Below are 16,952 nucleotides of genomic sequence, written 5' to 3' on the forward strand. Positions count from 1 at the left end.
TAGTGCAGATTGAGGGGCGGTATTATTATAATAAAAGACACATTTTCATTACCTAATTTTTCACATGCTTGAAGAGAATATTTTACCCAAATCTAAATTATTGGGTTGTCCTTTTTCAAATTTTTTAGGTTGATAGAAGCACTGGAGACCCAATTATAGCACTTAAACATGGAAAAAGTCAGATTTTCTTATCTAAAGAGATGAACTAAAATATGCTAAAGTGTATTTAGGTACCACAAGTTTACTACAAGTGGTAACTAAATATAGAGGTAGAATAACAAGAATAACTATCAGAGGAGATTGTGTTATACAAATGAGGCGCACTACACTACTGGAATATTTTGCTAACTAATTTAAAAGTGTTCAAATAATCCAAGATTTAAATATAAAGTGAAATGATGGTTAAAAGAAAATCAAACATGCAATCATGTGTAATTGTATTCTATTATCACCAGTGGCGGCCGGTGACTTCTTTTTTCGAGGGTATACGATCCGAAGTTCGTCACAACTTGTATGTAGCCCATCACGTATGTGGTTCATCATTTCATAATATGTGTTCGGAACCTATGTGCATCACGTGTTTTGTCAAAATAAGTGCCTGCTGCAGATGCATTTAAAGGGTTTATGATAAAAGAGACGCTTGCGTTTGCCAGATACTCGTAAAATCTCATGCGTAATCAGAGTTGACTGTTAAGGGAGTGTCTTGCGAGTATTTTGTGAACGTGAGCATCTCTTTTATCATAAATGGTTTTGACGCGTGTGCAGCAGGCACTTATTTTGACAAAACACGTGATTCACATAACGCAACAAACACATATTTTGAAAACACAAGCAACACACGTGACACTCCGAACACTTATTTTGAATTTGCGCCCTTCGGAAGAGCAGTCACCAGCCACCACTGACCATCACTGAATGTGTTAAATTCTCAAATTGGATTCAATTATGAATGTGTTTTTTTTTTTGCCAATTTTATTGCATGAATGTATGTCTTATTGTGGTTGGGTTATTATAGATGTTTGTTTGTTTTTTTGTATGTTTTCTCTTTTTAGGTTGCCTTTTAAAATCTGGCAAGGGACAATAGATGAAAATTAGCCTGTGACTTATTTACAGTGTCTGTACCGATGATTAATGAGCACTGTCTTTTAAACAATAAATAAATAAATAAATAAAAATAAATAAATAGGTAAGGTAAGGTAAACTTTATTGTTCCACCTGGGGAAATTTGTCTTAGGCGATCACCCATGCTACAATCGCACAATTTACACACATTAATCAACCATCACAAATACTAAAAATGAACAATAAGCACAGAATACCACAGCAAAAAACAAATAAATAAATATACAAATTGGTAAATTTACAGCTCCATACAGCCATTGTTTAACAGCTTTATGAACACAGGAATAAATAAATTTTTAAATCTATTTAATCTTATTAGCTTGTCTTGTAGTAGCCTGTTCGACTTGTGATCATCAAGTGCTTTAAAATAATGCACACTCACGGTGGTTTTCATACAGGTTTAGAACAACATTAGGCCAGAAAATTATGACAGAATTTTTATTTTTGAGTGAACTATCCCTTTAAGATTACTGTTAAGGGAGTATAATTTGAAGTATATTAAGTACAAAATTAGTGTGTGAAAATAGAGCATTGTAAGGTCTTTATGAGAGTGTACTACTTTTTCACCGCAGTTTACACTGTGTCGCGATATGATTCCAGTAATAGGTGATATGACTGTCCATACTGAATGTGAAAAAGGGGTGAAGCGATGCAATCAATTACAAAACATAGCTAGTCAGAACAGTTTTTCTCTATTTGCGTGCCCTTTTGCATTGAAGCTGACATACAGAGATGCATCCCTCCACTTTTAAAGGGTTTCCTTGTGCAACTTTAAGAATTTATGATATAAATGTCTAATCAGTCTCTACTTATACAAGTTTGATGATTAATATTCAAAATGCACAGAAATTATCTCACTGGAGGCGACATCGCAGAAATCGAAAGATTAAAGAAATAGTTTACACAAATATAAAAAAAAATATCGCATAATTTATTTACCCTCATGCCATCCCAAATGTATGTCTGTAAGAGAAAATTTTCAGCTTATTTAGCGATCAATAAGATATCCATGGAAACATATAGTTTAGTTTACGTAACAAGACATCTGAGAACCAATGAGATTCAACTTTATCAAAATAATATTTTTTATCACAAATGTATCATTACAATACAGGACACTTTCCTGTCATCCATAGTGTGTATGCAGATGATAAATGTATGTATAAAAATGTACATTCAATTTCATCTAGCTAAAATTATATTCTGATGGCCAGACCCTATGAATCAGACCATCACTTTAGATTTAAAATACAGTACAAGAGTCAGCTGTTTTCAAACACGACTAAAAATATAAAGAGTAGAGATGAACAGATACAGATGCTATCAGTAAGTGTGTGGGAATTTGAAAGAGATGGATTAAAAAGGGTTTATGTTTGTGTTTGTGTGTGTTTAATGAGGTTTTCATCTTTCAGGAGAGTCCTGTGGAGCCTGTCCTTTATTCACCCAGCGAGAGACAGCTGAGTTTAGACTCAGTTTAAACTCATCTTGGCGAATGTAAGTTATTTAAACACACCGCTCTGTTCCAAAAATGAGTTTGAGTTGAGTTGCCTTGCTGCCTACTTCCTACATAGGGAGCTACCTGCATAGGCGGCATCACATCTCATGGAAATGTATAACTGTGGCTAATTCAGATAAATCTGGATGATTTTGTACGATCTGCTCTTGCCCTAGTGATGTTGGGTTTAGGGTTGGGGCTACATTATTGGTTTCTAATAAATGTATGTTTTTATTCCATTCACTTTGTGTGGATTCATATGAATTAGCCACTTCATAAAATAGTTATGAATTCCTGTGAGAAGAGGCTGGTAGCATCATAAGCATCTTGGAAGCATATAAGTGCGTATTACAAAACACTTTACATAAGCACCAACTCATACAGTGTGCAATAAAGGTACTTAAAAGAACTTTGCATATGAAGTACGTGTTTCAATTGATTTCAATAGGTTTTGAAATGATACAATACTCATAAACATACAGGGCACACACAAATGTTAGTTCCCTGATTATTTTAACGTATAATTGTTTATTACTACTTTAAAAAATAAAAAATAAATTATTTGCAGAGGTGGACAGTAGTGAAGTTTTTTTTTACTTTTGCAATCGGTGTTCCAATTAAAGATGGGGGGCTGGGGTGGTTCCAGACCTCCTATAAGCATTGAGGGACCGCCTATAGCACAAAAATTTAAATTAGGAGGGTTTCCTGGTTTTTATTAAAATACCACATGATTTTAAAATTCTCGTGCTGTGCTGCCACGAAGCGTTACCCTTATTGTCCCGATTTCCCCAAAAAAACACAAATCTAAAAGATTTCTGTCTGTTATAAATGTAAACTCTTAAGTGCACCTCACACTATTTTCTGGAGGAATTGACAGACGAAATTGACCTTTCTGCGTGTGCATTTTTTTTTACCTCGTCGACTGTAAGAACCTTTAGTTATTATCTTTAGTTATTTTTAGGGTTAGGGGCTTTTAAAAATATATTCTAAAACTATTATTTTACACTAATTTGAGGGGTAAAAATGGTTAAGAATAATTTGGGGTTTCATTACTTTGTGGAATCACTGCAACCCTTGGGGACTTAGCTAGACTTAGCTAGGGGACTCCCATAATCTTTGACATAATTCAAACACTGGCTGCAACTTTTAAAAGGATCTCTTGACAGAAATGCAATATAATATACATAACTATATTGTCAGTGGTGTATAAGGACCTTACATAATGAACTGTATTGTTTTTATTACCTTGGAATGAGCCAACAAACTGATCTACAGAGCGCATTTCGTCCCTACGCTTCTCATTCGTTTTGAAATTGAAGTTGGTTGCAATTCACAATCTCACCACTAGATGCTGCTAAAACACATTACACCCATAAAATTTTTTTAAAGGGACACCCAACTTTTTTTTGAAAATATGCTAATTTTCCAGCTTCCCTAGAATTAAACATTTACCGTTTTGGAATCCATTCAGTTGATCTCCGGGTCTGGCGGTACCACTTTAAGCATAGCTTAGCATAATCCATTGAATTTGATTAGACCATTAGCATCGCGCTCAAAAAAACCAAAGAGTTTCATACTTTTACCTTACTACATTTCATAAATTCAAGCTGTTGTTTTACATTTAATACTTTATTATAATATTTTCTTTCTAACTTCTTTAATACTTTCTTACTTTACCAAAAAAAGTAAGAAGGCACTACATTTTTAATGTAATAGGGTACTAAATAAAATGTAATGATATATAGTGGAATAAAAAGATGCTTTAGAATGTATAGTAAAGTAAAAGTTGTCTCTGATCAAGTATAGATGAAAAATGTTCTTAAAAATACTGTCCACCTCTGTGTATTTGTAATAAACATTTCTCTAGTTCACCATCTTGCATCCCTTTGCAATGCATTGTGGGATTGCCCTCACTGCAAAGGATGCATATGATGCTACCCACCTTTATCAAACAGGCTTCGATTTGGTAGCCAGCCTGTGATATTGTGAAATGCTGCCTACGCAGGGTTTTGGAACAAAGCTACTCACTCTTAAGACTGCACTGCCTTTACACGTGCAAGTACAAATATCTCGCTGTATTCCCAAAATCCCCGTTTCCCACTTCTTTCTGTTCTCGCTCACATGTTCTCAAAGTAAAGAAGTTCTTTTTGACCAGCTGCTGTCAGCCATGCAGCAAATAAAGCGCACATGAATACTGTATATGACCATAAAACCTCTGTGGATTTAATGCGTTTGAGTGCGCGTGTGTATTTTATAGTGCATACAGTGCTGCATTATTAAGAGCTACTCACAGACGCATCCAACTCTTTTTGACGTTAAAGACGTAATACACTAAAAATACATACTTACCTCATCTTTCCCTCTCTTTTTGATTGGTTCTCTCTCTCTTTCTTTCTTTCTGTCTCTTTCTCTTCCTCTCGGCTGTTTTTTTTCTTTTTACCTCTCTCCATCTTATCTCTACACTTCCTCTGTCCATATATTTTCTTTCACTCCGTTGTTCTCTCTCTATTTCTCTCTCTTTTCATTGGGCCTCCCTTACTTTTCCTGCCTGTATTGTGTGTGCGAGTCTGCGTCTGGCTGTTTTAATGTGCTAAACTGGAGCTGCATTAGACCCATTAGATGGTTTTTCCCCTCTCTTCTCTACCGCTCAATAACTATCCCCCTCTTTCTCCCGGTCCGACTCACTCTGCCTTGCCTCCATCTCTTTATTAGAGGTGGTACTTATGAATCTGGTAGTGCATTAAAGTGATAGATGAAGATGGTATATTCCACATTGCTCATCTAAAAATAGAAGGTACAAATAAACCAGCAAAGAGAGCACACGCAGCAGGGGCCAGTTTCATCAGTTTGGCACAAGTTGCGCTGTTAACTTTAAGGTTCAGATTGCTGTTGCTGCCCTCCTCTGGAAGTTTGTATTTTAACACAAAACCAAACAATCTAAAACTGCAATAATCTAAATTGCAAATCTCGTTTTTGTCTCACACCAGCTTCCGGGAACTCCAACCAACGGCATGCACCACATAAAAAGGTACGACCATTTTGATACTGTACATGTGTGATCCTGTCTGTTAGTCTCATAATGATGAGATTATGAACAAGATAATTTTCAGTCATTGATTTCAGTCTTTGACATGACCTTACTCAGTGAACATTAAATGTCAAGGATATTGTTTCACTGAATGTTCTTATCGTTATGTAGGATGCTGTAAATCTTTTAGCTAGGTGTCACATTTAATGAGTATGTAACATCGAGGTCATGGTAAGTCAGTTTGAGCGATTTTTGTCCTCTGTACCATATTTTTCTTATAGTCAGGTGCGACTTATTTCAAATTATTTCATATGAACCGAGAGAAACCATTATCATAGAAAGTCCGCTCTATGCTGCTCCTGTATTTATGTAATTCAATGAATTCAGTGATGTGGAATGACTTTGGGACCTTTTTGAGCTTGATTTGGCTTGTCGTGTTAATTTAGCCTATTCAGCCTCCCAGGTATGTTCTGTATGCTATATTGTTTATCGTGTAAATACACAAATACTTTTTATATTACTTTAAAATGTACGGACACCTATTCAGCCTGCTGTTCTGTGCTATTGTTTAATTGAATAACTTGCCTTTCCAGATTAAATATCTGTTCTTCGGTTTGGATTTTGTGAAATCATTTTCTAAATAAACGCGACGTAAAGTCCACTGGGACTTATATATGTTCTTTCCTTTTCAAAATGCATTTTTAACTGATGTGACTTATACTCCGTAGTGACTTATAGTCCGGAAAACACAGTATATAAAAAATACTAAACTCAGATTATTTATCCAATCATGTCTCGGTTAGCTGGTTTTGTATTTTCATGTTGGAAAGTGAACAAATGTTTCTGCCTTGGAATGTTTTTTATTGCCAAAGTAAGATATACCCCTGGTTTCACAGACAAGACTTACTGTGGGTTCACACCAGCCGCGTTTGAGGCAATTCGCATCTACCCGCATCTAGGAGGCTGTTTACACTTGGCATTAACATGCGTTTTCGTCGATCGGATCACAAGTGGACGACGTTAATGCCAGGTGTAAACGGTGTTCAAAACGTTTTGAACGCGTCCACTTTCGACCACTTTCAACCACATTCAGAGTTAGTCGAAACCACTTTCGATCAGATCGCTTTGGAGTTGTGGAACGCAATGTGGTTCAATGTGTTCAAACAGCCACACGCGACCGCCTTCTCTCCGCCCATTTATCTGATCTGAGGTATTAAACACAAGTTTTACGTCTTTTTTGACTTCTGGCGTGAACATACGGTGAACAGCGCTATTTTTAGCCTTTCATTGATACAACTACTGCGGGTGTTCTCCGTAGTTTCGTTTTGAAAGCGTGAAACATTTTGAGTTTACACTGCAAAAAATGATTTTCAAGAAAAAAAAATCTTAGTATTTTTGTCTTGTTTTCAGTAAAAATATCTAATAATTCTTAAATGAAAATGCTTTTTCTTGATGAGCAAAACAACCCAAGAAAATAAGTCTAGTTTTTAGACCAAAAATATCAAATTTAAGTGATTTTGTGCATAAAACAAGCAAAAAAACTTTTTTTAAATTTAGTGTTTAAGAAAAAATTTCAAGATTTTTTGCTTACCCCATTGGCAGATTTTTTTGCTTATTTTATGCACAAAATCACTTACATTTTGACAAGACAAAAATACTAAGAATTTTTTTTCTTGAAAATCATTTTTTTGCAGTGTACTCACTTCATTCGCGCGTGAAATTCTAGTCATCGAGACAATCACGTGGAAATTCCATTATGGGAGGGGCTTCTGCGACTCCACTTGCTTCCTGTAATCACGTCACTACTAGAGCAAGCTCCTGATTAATACGGCGTGTTTTTCTGCCAAAGTTACAATTTTTCAACTCGCGTGTTTGCTGCGGCAACCCGAATAGTGCCATTGAATTGTCTGAAGATACACACAGTAGAGTATTTTTCTAAGGCATGCTAATTAAAATACTTAAACATCTTAATTTAACCTTGTCTGTGAAACCAGGCCATAGTAGAGAATTTACAGTATGAAGTGGCTAAAACCATGTGGATATGGCGATGGCAACACAGTGTGAAATTGTCACCCCAGTAGTCTCAAGACAAAGCAATGATATAATGAAACCTGGTTGCAGAGGTGTGACCTGGAGGGCAGTGCAGGTGCTGCAATATTTCTGTGTGGGTGATCGGAGTTGATCCGGCGCATTCCCATAACCCCCATCCACCCCCCCTCTTCTCTTTATCATTTCCTGTCTCCGTTCCTACTGTCTCTTGGAATAAAAGCTAAATCCAATTGCAAAATGGATTGATGTTGGCTGCCACTGATGGACTTATGTTCATTATATGGAATGGAAATGAAACAAGCCGCTTTTTGCAATGTTTTTTTTATGTTTTTTTTTATGTTGTTTATTCAATGCATTCATCTGCCACAACAATGTCTTCAAATTATATTAACTGAATATTTTGATTTACCACTAAGCATACACTCTAAATAATGCTGTGCTGTTCAGGCCTCGACAATAAGGATAGCCTGATGGCCAAGGGCCAGTGTGAACGATGCTCGGGCCAATTGACAGAACTGTCACTGGCCCAAGTGGGTCAATGCGGCACCATCATGAAAGTTTTTTATTTGCATGTGCTTTTGAGGCCTTGCCAATTTTAATATTCAAGCAAAGATTTCATGTCATGAAAGAAATTTTACTGCGATATTCACACGCTGTTTGAGAAGTTTTGTGTGCGTGCACATCTGAAGCACACACACGGAAAGCCGCATCTCAAGGCTTCAAACGGCGCGTACATGTGTGCAGATGTTTCAGACAGTGCACAAATATGTTCATGTTTCTTAAAGGGGACATTTAAAAAAAAAAAGTTTTTAGCAGCATTTGGGACATGCTATAATAAATCATTTGTGGGGTATTTTGAGCTGAAACTTAACAGACACATACTGGGCACACCTGAGACTTATATAACATCTTGTAAAAAGGCCATAATAGGTGATCTTTAAAATGACAGCAGAACAGATAAACCCTACACTAGTGTTAGTGTGGTTTTAAAAAAATCACTTTCAATAAAATTTTTAAATCTGAAAAACCTGAAAAGCATTGTTTATTTTATTTGTATGTTTGTTCTCAATGGATGCTTGCGACTGTGCATCATCGAGCCACCGTTTTAGGCCCACCTAAAAAATCCTAAACTGTTTAATAGTTATGGCATGTTTCAGTAATACATTTCTAACATTTATAATGTGTTTAGAAACTATTTTTTAAAGATTGGCTTTACAGAGACTTTAAATGGGTAAAATATGGACAAACCAAGCAGTTGGTTTAAATGGGTAAAATATGGACAACCCAGCATAGGTTGATTTAAACCCAACAGTAGGGTTTGTTGTTCAACCATACAACCCAGCATTTTTTAGAGTGTAGGCCTATAATGTACTTTATTTAATTAAACTGATGTCGTCGGTTTGGCCCTTGACTTCACAGAGTTGAAATTCATGCCATCAGTAAATGAAAAAGTGTTTTTATTTAAATGTGCAATAGTGCGGATGTAATAAAAATATCCCATTATTATCACTTCAGTTGAACATTACAATAGGCTAACACAGATAATGTAGATGAATACTGACCGATTAACAGCATCTACTGTATGTGTGTTTCAGTGCAATACAGTAATAAAAGTGTGTTATGTTTTTCGGTTGAATAGTTGAATGGTTGACAGGATCGTAAACTGGATTGGATCAGTATATGAGTCTGTTTCTCTTGCACTTCATTTGGCCAAGCAAAAAAATAAAAAAATACACTGGTCATGAGATTTCAGATAATGCTTTCTCTGTGTGTATTAGTCCACTGGGGGTTGGGTTGGCTTTTTCTTTCTTTCACGTGCTTACGCTCACACAAGACATCAGATTAATGTGAGGATTACAGAGAATTTTAGAGAAATGCCCAGAGAGAGACACTTTCTCCTTTACTGTGGTAAATATAAAGAGCTTAGAGAAAAACACTTTGACAAAATCTCAAAGCTCATGCCAGAGTTTCATAGCTCTTCAGATTCAGATCAAATGAAGATGTTACTGGGGGAAGACAGACACCCATCAGCTGCTGCTAAATTCATTTATCAGTTACACACCATCAGAAATAATCTACAGCCCTGATCTTGTACAGTACTTTTATTTTACCTCTCATCTGCCTCCATAAATGTACATTTGTATACTTCATATGTTTATATTTCAAAGTCAACTTTATATTGTAAATATCCTCTGATTCTATTTTATTTTATTTGCAGTAGTACTTCATCCATCACCCAGCACCTTAGCTTAATTGCACCTTAATGTTTGTTAATATTGTGTTATTGTATGTTTCTTGTTTTATGTATAATGCTTTGGCAATATTGTAAGTGACACAATCATGCCAATAAAGTTCTTTAAATTGAAATTGAAATTGAAATTGAGAGAGAGAGAGAGAGAGAGAGAGAGCAGATGAGCAGCTGAACCACCGTCAGTGATGGAGAACGCTTAATAATCTGTAAACAACAATCACTGAAGAATACAAAGCACAGATGATAGAAGTTTCAGTTTCCTCTCGTTCTCAAAGGCCAGATCAAGATAGATCAATTAAATGTCAGCACCCTGAGGTAGTGTGTGTGTGTGTGTGTGTGTGTGTGTGTGTGTGTGTGTGTGTGTGTGTGTGTGTGTGTGTGTGTGTGTGTGTGTGTGTGTGTGTGTGTGTGTGTGTGTGTGTGTGTGTGTGTGTGTGTGTGTGTGTGTGTGTGATGTGTTTTGGTGTCCTGCTGTGTGTTCATTTGGTGTAAAATGTCGAGTGTCTCATGCTCTTGCGCTGACATTCTGATTAAGAGCATCTAACACCTCCATCTCTCACTACAACATACTAATGCTTTGTTCAGACAGGCAACAGAAATCCATTTTGGGCGTATCCGAAGTAAATCTGTTTAGATATTTGCAGTCTGCACAGCAAGGTTTTCTGTAAACCCAAGCCAAACCACATCCAAATGTGACCTAATCTGTGAAATCCCAGCCCATCCTATAGTACGTAATGTAAAAAAATAACATTTAATATTGATTTACAGTAGTTAGGTCATGTTAAGTTTGAAATCAATGATTGAAATAAAACATTGATGCTCTAAATCTAATAATAATGAGACTTAAGCCTGGATTTCACAGACAGGGTCACATATTTGCAGTCTCTGTTTTTATAATGCATTTTAATAGTTTTTCATTCGATACATGACACAAAAATAAAATCATATATATGTTTGCGCTACTTTCCACAGTGTTAAAATACATCCATTTTCTCTCTCTCTTTGCTCATTCAACAAAATGTCATTTATAGTGAATGTGTGAATGAGTGATTCATTTTGCATTATGAATCTATGTATAAATGCACTCTGTCATGATAGTAAGCACTGGGTGTGATGTCATGATAGATGTGAGCAAAGGTTTTTTCTCAATAATAGTTATCTCTATTATTGTATGCAAGTCTCTTGCCATCTTTTACCTCATTAAAATATGAACCAATAAACTGGATATTGACTACTTGGTCTGAAATAAATATCCGATTTCATCTCACAAAATGCAAACGTACAATCAGAGATTAGATTTATGTGCCATGTGAAGAAAGCCTGAGAAGCATTTACGCTGTTAATGGATTATACTTTCAGCTTTGTGATCTTACAATCTTATAGTTGATTATTAAGAGCATTTCCATATATAACTCTCTTGTATGCACATGTATGTTTGTATGTTAATGGTGCTGGCTCTGTGGCTACCTGAGTACTTTGTGTAAACCAAATGAATGTCCTAATTTACATATCGCTGTGGGAACTGGGTTACGATGATGCATTCATCTTTGTCTCTGTAAGCGTGTGTGTGTGTAAGAGAGGGACAGTAAGCATGAGAGACAAATTTAATTCAGTGTGTATTTTGTGTATTGTTCAGATTCAGCCCTCTAGATTAATGGCAAGCCAATTAGCATAACAGAATTTTGCTGCCGTTAATCGAAACAGTTCATCACAAGTGTGAATATATTCTAGGTCCCTGAGAACTTACAGGAAAGAAACTTTAGGTATGAGACCCATAAAAATGAATTGTGATATATCAGTGATATGCGGGTTGATCCAAAATGAGCGGGTGCCTGCCCTGCGGTCACCCATGGTTACAAGTCATCCAAAAAACATTTTTAATGATATCCGGGTCGCAGTCGGTCATGTCGTTTGAAATAAAGAAGTCAATTAACTATTTTAAACAATTACTACTTTTAAAAAATGCGGGCCAGGAAGCGGGTCGGGTAAATATTTTTTGTGGTCTGAGTTGCGGGTGTGTTAGTTGTCGGTTGGGTGCGGGTTGTTTATACATTGACCCGTGCATCAATGATGTGTATAATGTTTTAGATTTTAAATACTTTAAATACTAGGTCATACTAGGACAGTATTTTAATGTCATATTTGAAAACTACAAAACTAATTTCTTGCTAGAAATGCAATCAAACGGTGTAAAAAAAGTAAATATATAATTTTATTTACGGTATTTGTATTCCAGACTCTTTCTTTGCCGCCTTTTTTTCGAACTCAGCCAGGCTCGAACAATCCCATTCCCCAAGCATAGAATGTGGGACAAGATGATGAAGGTACCTGCGTCCCAATTGGTATATTATGGCCCCGTCCCAAATGGCACACTCCGGACTTATGGACTTTCTCAGAGTCCACAATTTGATGACATCATGTAATGCAGACCTTAGGGACCCTTGATGTCCAAGAGGGTGGACCAGAGTCGTAATTGGGGACAGATCTGAGCGTAATGCCGGAAATAGTAAGGGAAGTTGCCTATCAATGTGAACTTCTCCCTTCCGTCCTCTGATTGGTCTGATTGTTCTTTCACAACGACTTCTAGGTTGGAAAAGTGCGCGAAGCCTGCTGCAGTGTGGGCTTCGCCAAAGACCACATCAAGGGTGCAAAGGGGGCGCTGATGAGCACACGTTTGAGCGTAAAAATGACAGATGGACACCCTACGGATTCGTAGACTATGCAAGCACATGCAATTTAAGGCCTAAAGTCCACATGAAGTGCGCTATTTGGGACAGGGCCTATGAGTAGTACTGCGTTCAAAATATCGATTTGTCGTGACAGATCGTATAGTTAAGCCGAGATCACTGATATTGGCTGATATTTAAGGGGTATACTTTCCTGCTTTTGTCTCTGTCTTGCGCGCAGACCTTCACGCACGTCTTCAGTGCACACCTTTCCTAAGCACTTGCTCTCTTTTTCTTTATACGCAGATATCTTAACTTTAACTTCATGACTCACTCTTTACTGCAGTTTGAGTAGCGTTGCACAAAAAGACTGCACTTCACGTCCTAAGCAATCCATAATAAACCTATTGCGTGCATTTAAAATCAATGATGGACGCAATGCTGGTCTTTTAGTCGCTCTCTTATAATGCGGTAACACACTTGGAAAGAAAGACGACAAAGAGCTGCAGGTGAAAAGTGTGTGTCTAGATAAAGAGCTACAGCGGCCGGTCACATTAATAATCTGATTTCTATAGAGAAACATTTAGTCTGCATGTTTATAAATGTATTCATAGATATAGAAGAATTATATAATGAGAGAAGCCCATTAAGGCACTATCTTTGTAAAATTGCTTTGAAACAACATGAGTTAAGTACTGTAGGTCTGACAGAGAGGGATTTTATGCCTTTCAACAAGTTCCACTAAAGTTAATAAATGAATGCATGGCAAAAACATAACTTTTATAACACTGCTAGTTCATTAAACAGATAATAAAAAACGTAATTCAAAGATACACAGCCCTAACCATCTGTAATAAATAGTAGTGTTGTTGTACTCGAGATCGGTCTTGGTCTCGAGACCGGTCTCAAGACCACTTTTTAAAGGTCTTGGTCTCGTCTCGGAATCGACCGCATTCGTCTCAGACGAAGAGGACTCTGAATTTTATTTCAAGACCGGTCAAGACCACAACTTATGGCATATCACGAAATTATTTTTTATCATTAATTATTAAATAATTATTATAATTATTATAATTTACTGATTTTTACGGTGCCCATTTATTATTTTTTGTTTTATTATTTTATCAACTTCTCTCATGGCATACATTGGTCTTGGTCTTGACATGGTCTTAGCCTGTTTTGGTCTTGACTTGGTCTCGACCCTTCAAAGTCTTGGTCTTGTATCGATCTCGGCCTGTCATGGTCTTGGTTATAACCTGGTCTCGGTTAAGGTGGTCTTAACTACAACACTACTAAATAGTAGTCAAAATGAGATTTAGTATGTCCCCTCTCTTTAAAGCACTCAAATGTCTATACTTTCCCAAAATAGTAAATACTTTTAGGCATAGGACACATTAAGTTAATTGGGACCATAGACTGTAAAAAAGATGGAAGACGCCTGTTCGCTCTCTTCCATTGGTGAAAAGTGAAGCCGCCAGTGTCCCGATATGGCGCTGACATCTTGGGTCTTGAGTCTGCGCAATAGCGATTTCGGGACCAGTCATGCGCAGTAGTGAGCAGGAAGGGAAGCCGCGAAGTCAAAACCCCGCCCTCACTCTCGTAGAACGCGCATATCACAGCTGTCAATCATGACGTGACACCACTGTTTTTATATCATTAAATAACTAACTAAACACAAACCTATTTTAAAAACAAACATTTGAATTTACATCAGCGTGATAAAAACTACAGTAAATGACAGAAACCAGCTTCGAAAAAAATATAATTGAAGTGTAATTAATTTTTTTAGTTGGTCTCAAGTCCCATTGAATAACATGGGGAGGCGGGGTTTATGACCTATACTGGGACCAGTCACTGGGGGGCGATCGAGACGTTTTGGCTTCACTTTTCAGGGCTTGTGCCTGATTGATCGTGCTTGATTGGGACGCAGGTGGTATCTCAGGAGACAGGAAGTAAAACCAGGGTCCCCAGGGCTTCTATCAACCTAGAAAATGTGAAAAAGATCAACCCAGTAACTTAGTTTTGGTAAACAATTCTTCAAAGCATGTGAAAAGTAGGTCCCTGAAATTTGGCTCCCCTGTGATGTCAGAAGGGGATAATACTCCCCTTTAAAGGGACATTCCACTTTTTTTGAAAATATGCTCATCTTCCAGCTACCCTAGAGTTAAACATTTGATTTTTACCATTTTGGAATCCATTCAGCCGATCTCCGGGTCTGGCAGTACCACTTTTAGCATAGCTTAGCACAATCCATTAAATCTGATAAGACCATTTAGCATCACTAAATTTTAAATTTACATTGGTCTTAGTACACGATGTAAAAAATATCAAAACTCTTTGGTTATTTTTGAGCACAATGCTAACCTTTTTTTTTTAAGTGGAGTGTCTCTTTAATCTGCACTATCCAATCGACACCATTAAGTGCAGATATCAGGTCATTTGCATTTAAAGGGACACCCAAAATGGCACATTTTTGCTCACACCTACAAAGAACCAATTTTAACATGTTGTAATAAATTATTTAGATATATTTTGAGCTAGAACTTCACATTCGTACTCTAGAGACACCAAAGATTTATTTTACATCTTAAAAAAAATCTTGTGAAATGTCCCCGTTACTTGATTAATTTACAGAAGCATCACTTATTTGATTTATAAGTTTAGTGTAGCATCACTAAACTTCCCCCATCTCTCAATGAATTGAGGGTAATATATCAGCCATTAGAGTGTGTATAGATGCTACCCAATCCTCTTATTGATGCCTCCTCGTTTCCTCACTCCCCCGTCCTCCAGGCCATGACCCAGAAACTAATTGAGAACCAGCATTTTGAAGGAAATCTCAGTTGTCTAATTGCAAGATGAGGAGTTGAGGGATGAGGAAACTTCGCGTGAGGAGTCATAAGTGAGGATATGCAGGTGTATCTTTCACCCGTCATCTAAGGGGGTGGAGCTAAGACACACGAGTGAATCTGCTGGAATTTTTACAGGTAATAATTGATTAATAGATCATCTCTAGTTACTTTATTTTAATAGGCTACTACGAATTTTTGTGAAGCTGTTGGCCTAGAATTTCCACACATCACATTAAATAAAGTATTTTATTTAGATTGTATTAATATATACAATTAAATGTCTTATGCACTGGCATTGTATTATTCATATTTTTTTATTATAATAATTAACAATATTAAAATTACATAATTATTACAAATGCTACAACTACTACATTTAATCATGAAAAAAGATTGATGTATCCTCAAATGGTATCACAGAAAACTCGCGTTTCTCATGATGTTAAACAGACATATGAAGAAATATACAACGGGCAGCGCTGACTGGCCTCGTTTCAGTGCGTTTACCTTAAAAGTCCCTCAGATGTGCAAATGCAATTCCGCCAAATTATTTATTTTCCCTGAACCGGAGATTCATTCCGGGGCACCTGACGTCACCCCGCCACTGCCGCCGCCGCTGTTCTGTCCTGCCTGGAGCGCGTCCCCTCACCGTCTGCTATGAGCGCGCGCGCGAGCGTCTCTGTATCATCGCGCGCTCGGCTGCACACACAGCATCAGCATCATCAGAGCATCCCTGTGTACGGGGGGGAAAGAGAAAGACCTGCGAGCTCTTTAGGAGCGCTTTTACTGCTGCTGTGCTTTTAATAGTTCAGCCCAGAGGCCGGTTAACAACACAGGAAGAGAAGACGAGCTTCTGGATTATATCTGCCATGTTTATAGGTGAATTCGCGGACGGTACCGAACCAATGAGACCCGAATGAAAAGCTGAACCCGATAACGATGTTGATCAGGTAGGCAAATCCCACTCGCCCCTCGGTTGCTATTGTGGAAATTGCAATATTTGATATTTACAGTCGTCCACTCGAGCTACAATTAGGCTATGGCATGTGGGTCGATGGGCACATCTTTGTTTTTTTTTAAATCTTAGGTAGGCTTTAGATAAATACGGTATAGTGCAATATAAAGCATGCACATCCCACTTTTTGCTTGCATTTTGCTGGTATATTAAAATAATGCTGTTTAAGCTGTTTATGTGTTTTTTATTGCATCTACTTTAATTTATTTCTATATCCAAATCCTAATGCATTTCTTAATATGTGACTGTGATGTTTGATCTGGACAATTGCATTGGTAAAATTGTCCCAATTGACATTTCAGTTGTGGTATTCCCACAACTACTGTGCTGTTTTATATCATTTAGTGATGCTTAGGAAACTCAGCGCTCCAGGCTTTTATGCTGAGCTCTATTACTGTTTATGACAGAATGTTCTCCATGGATCATTAAAAGCATATTATTAATGGACCAATAAACTGAATGACTCTACATTTG

At 37.1% G+C, this 16,952-nt stretch overlaps 2 protein-coding genes across 2 annotated transcripts in view; one reads left to right on the forward strand and one right to left on the reverse strand.

The window, feature by feature from the left end:
* Nucleotides 1-16,952, reverse strand: part of LOC135760994 (uncharacterized) — an 80,992-nt gene that overhangs the window by 42,962 nt on the left and 21,078 nt on the right. The window lies entirely within an intron of this gene.
* The window catches only part of ptprdb (protein tyrosine phosphatase receptor type Db), a 94,249-nt gene that overhangs the window by 6,751 nt on the left and 70,546 nt on the right, over nucleotides 1-16,952 (forward strand). Inside the window, exons 3-4 of the mRNA XM_073814408.1 lie at nucleotides 2,535-2,616; nucleotides 5,605-5,645. The gene's annotated coding sequence lies outside the window, so the exon portion shown is untranslated. The remainder of the gene's footprint in view (nucleotides 1-2,534; nucleotides 2,617-5,604; nucleotides 5,646-16,952) is intronic.

Source organism: Paramisgurnus dabryanus, chromosome 4 (assembly GCF_030506205.2).
Source record: "Paramisgurnus dabryanus chromosome 4, PD_genome_1.1, whole genome shotgun sequence".
Taxonomy (NCBI): domain Eukaryota; kingdom Metazoa; phylum Chordata; class Actinopteri; order Cypriniformes; family Cobitidae; genus Paramisgurnus; species Paramisgurnus dabryanus.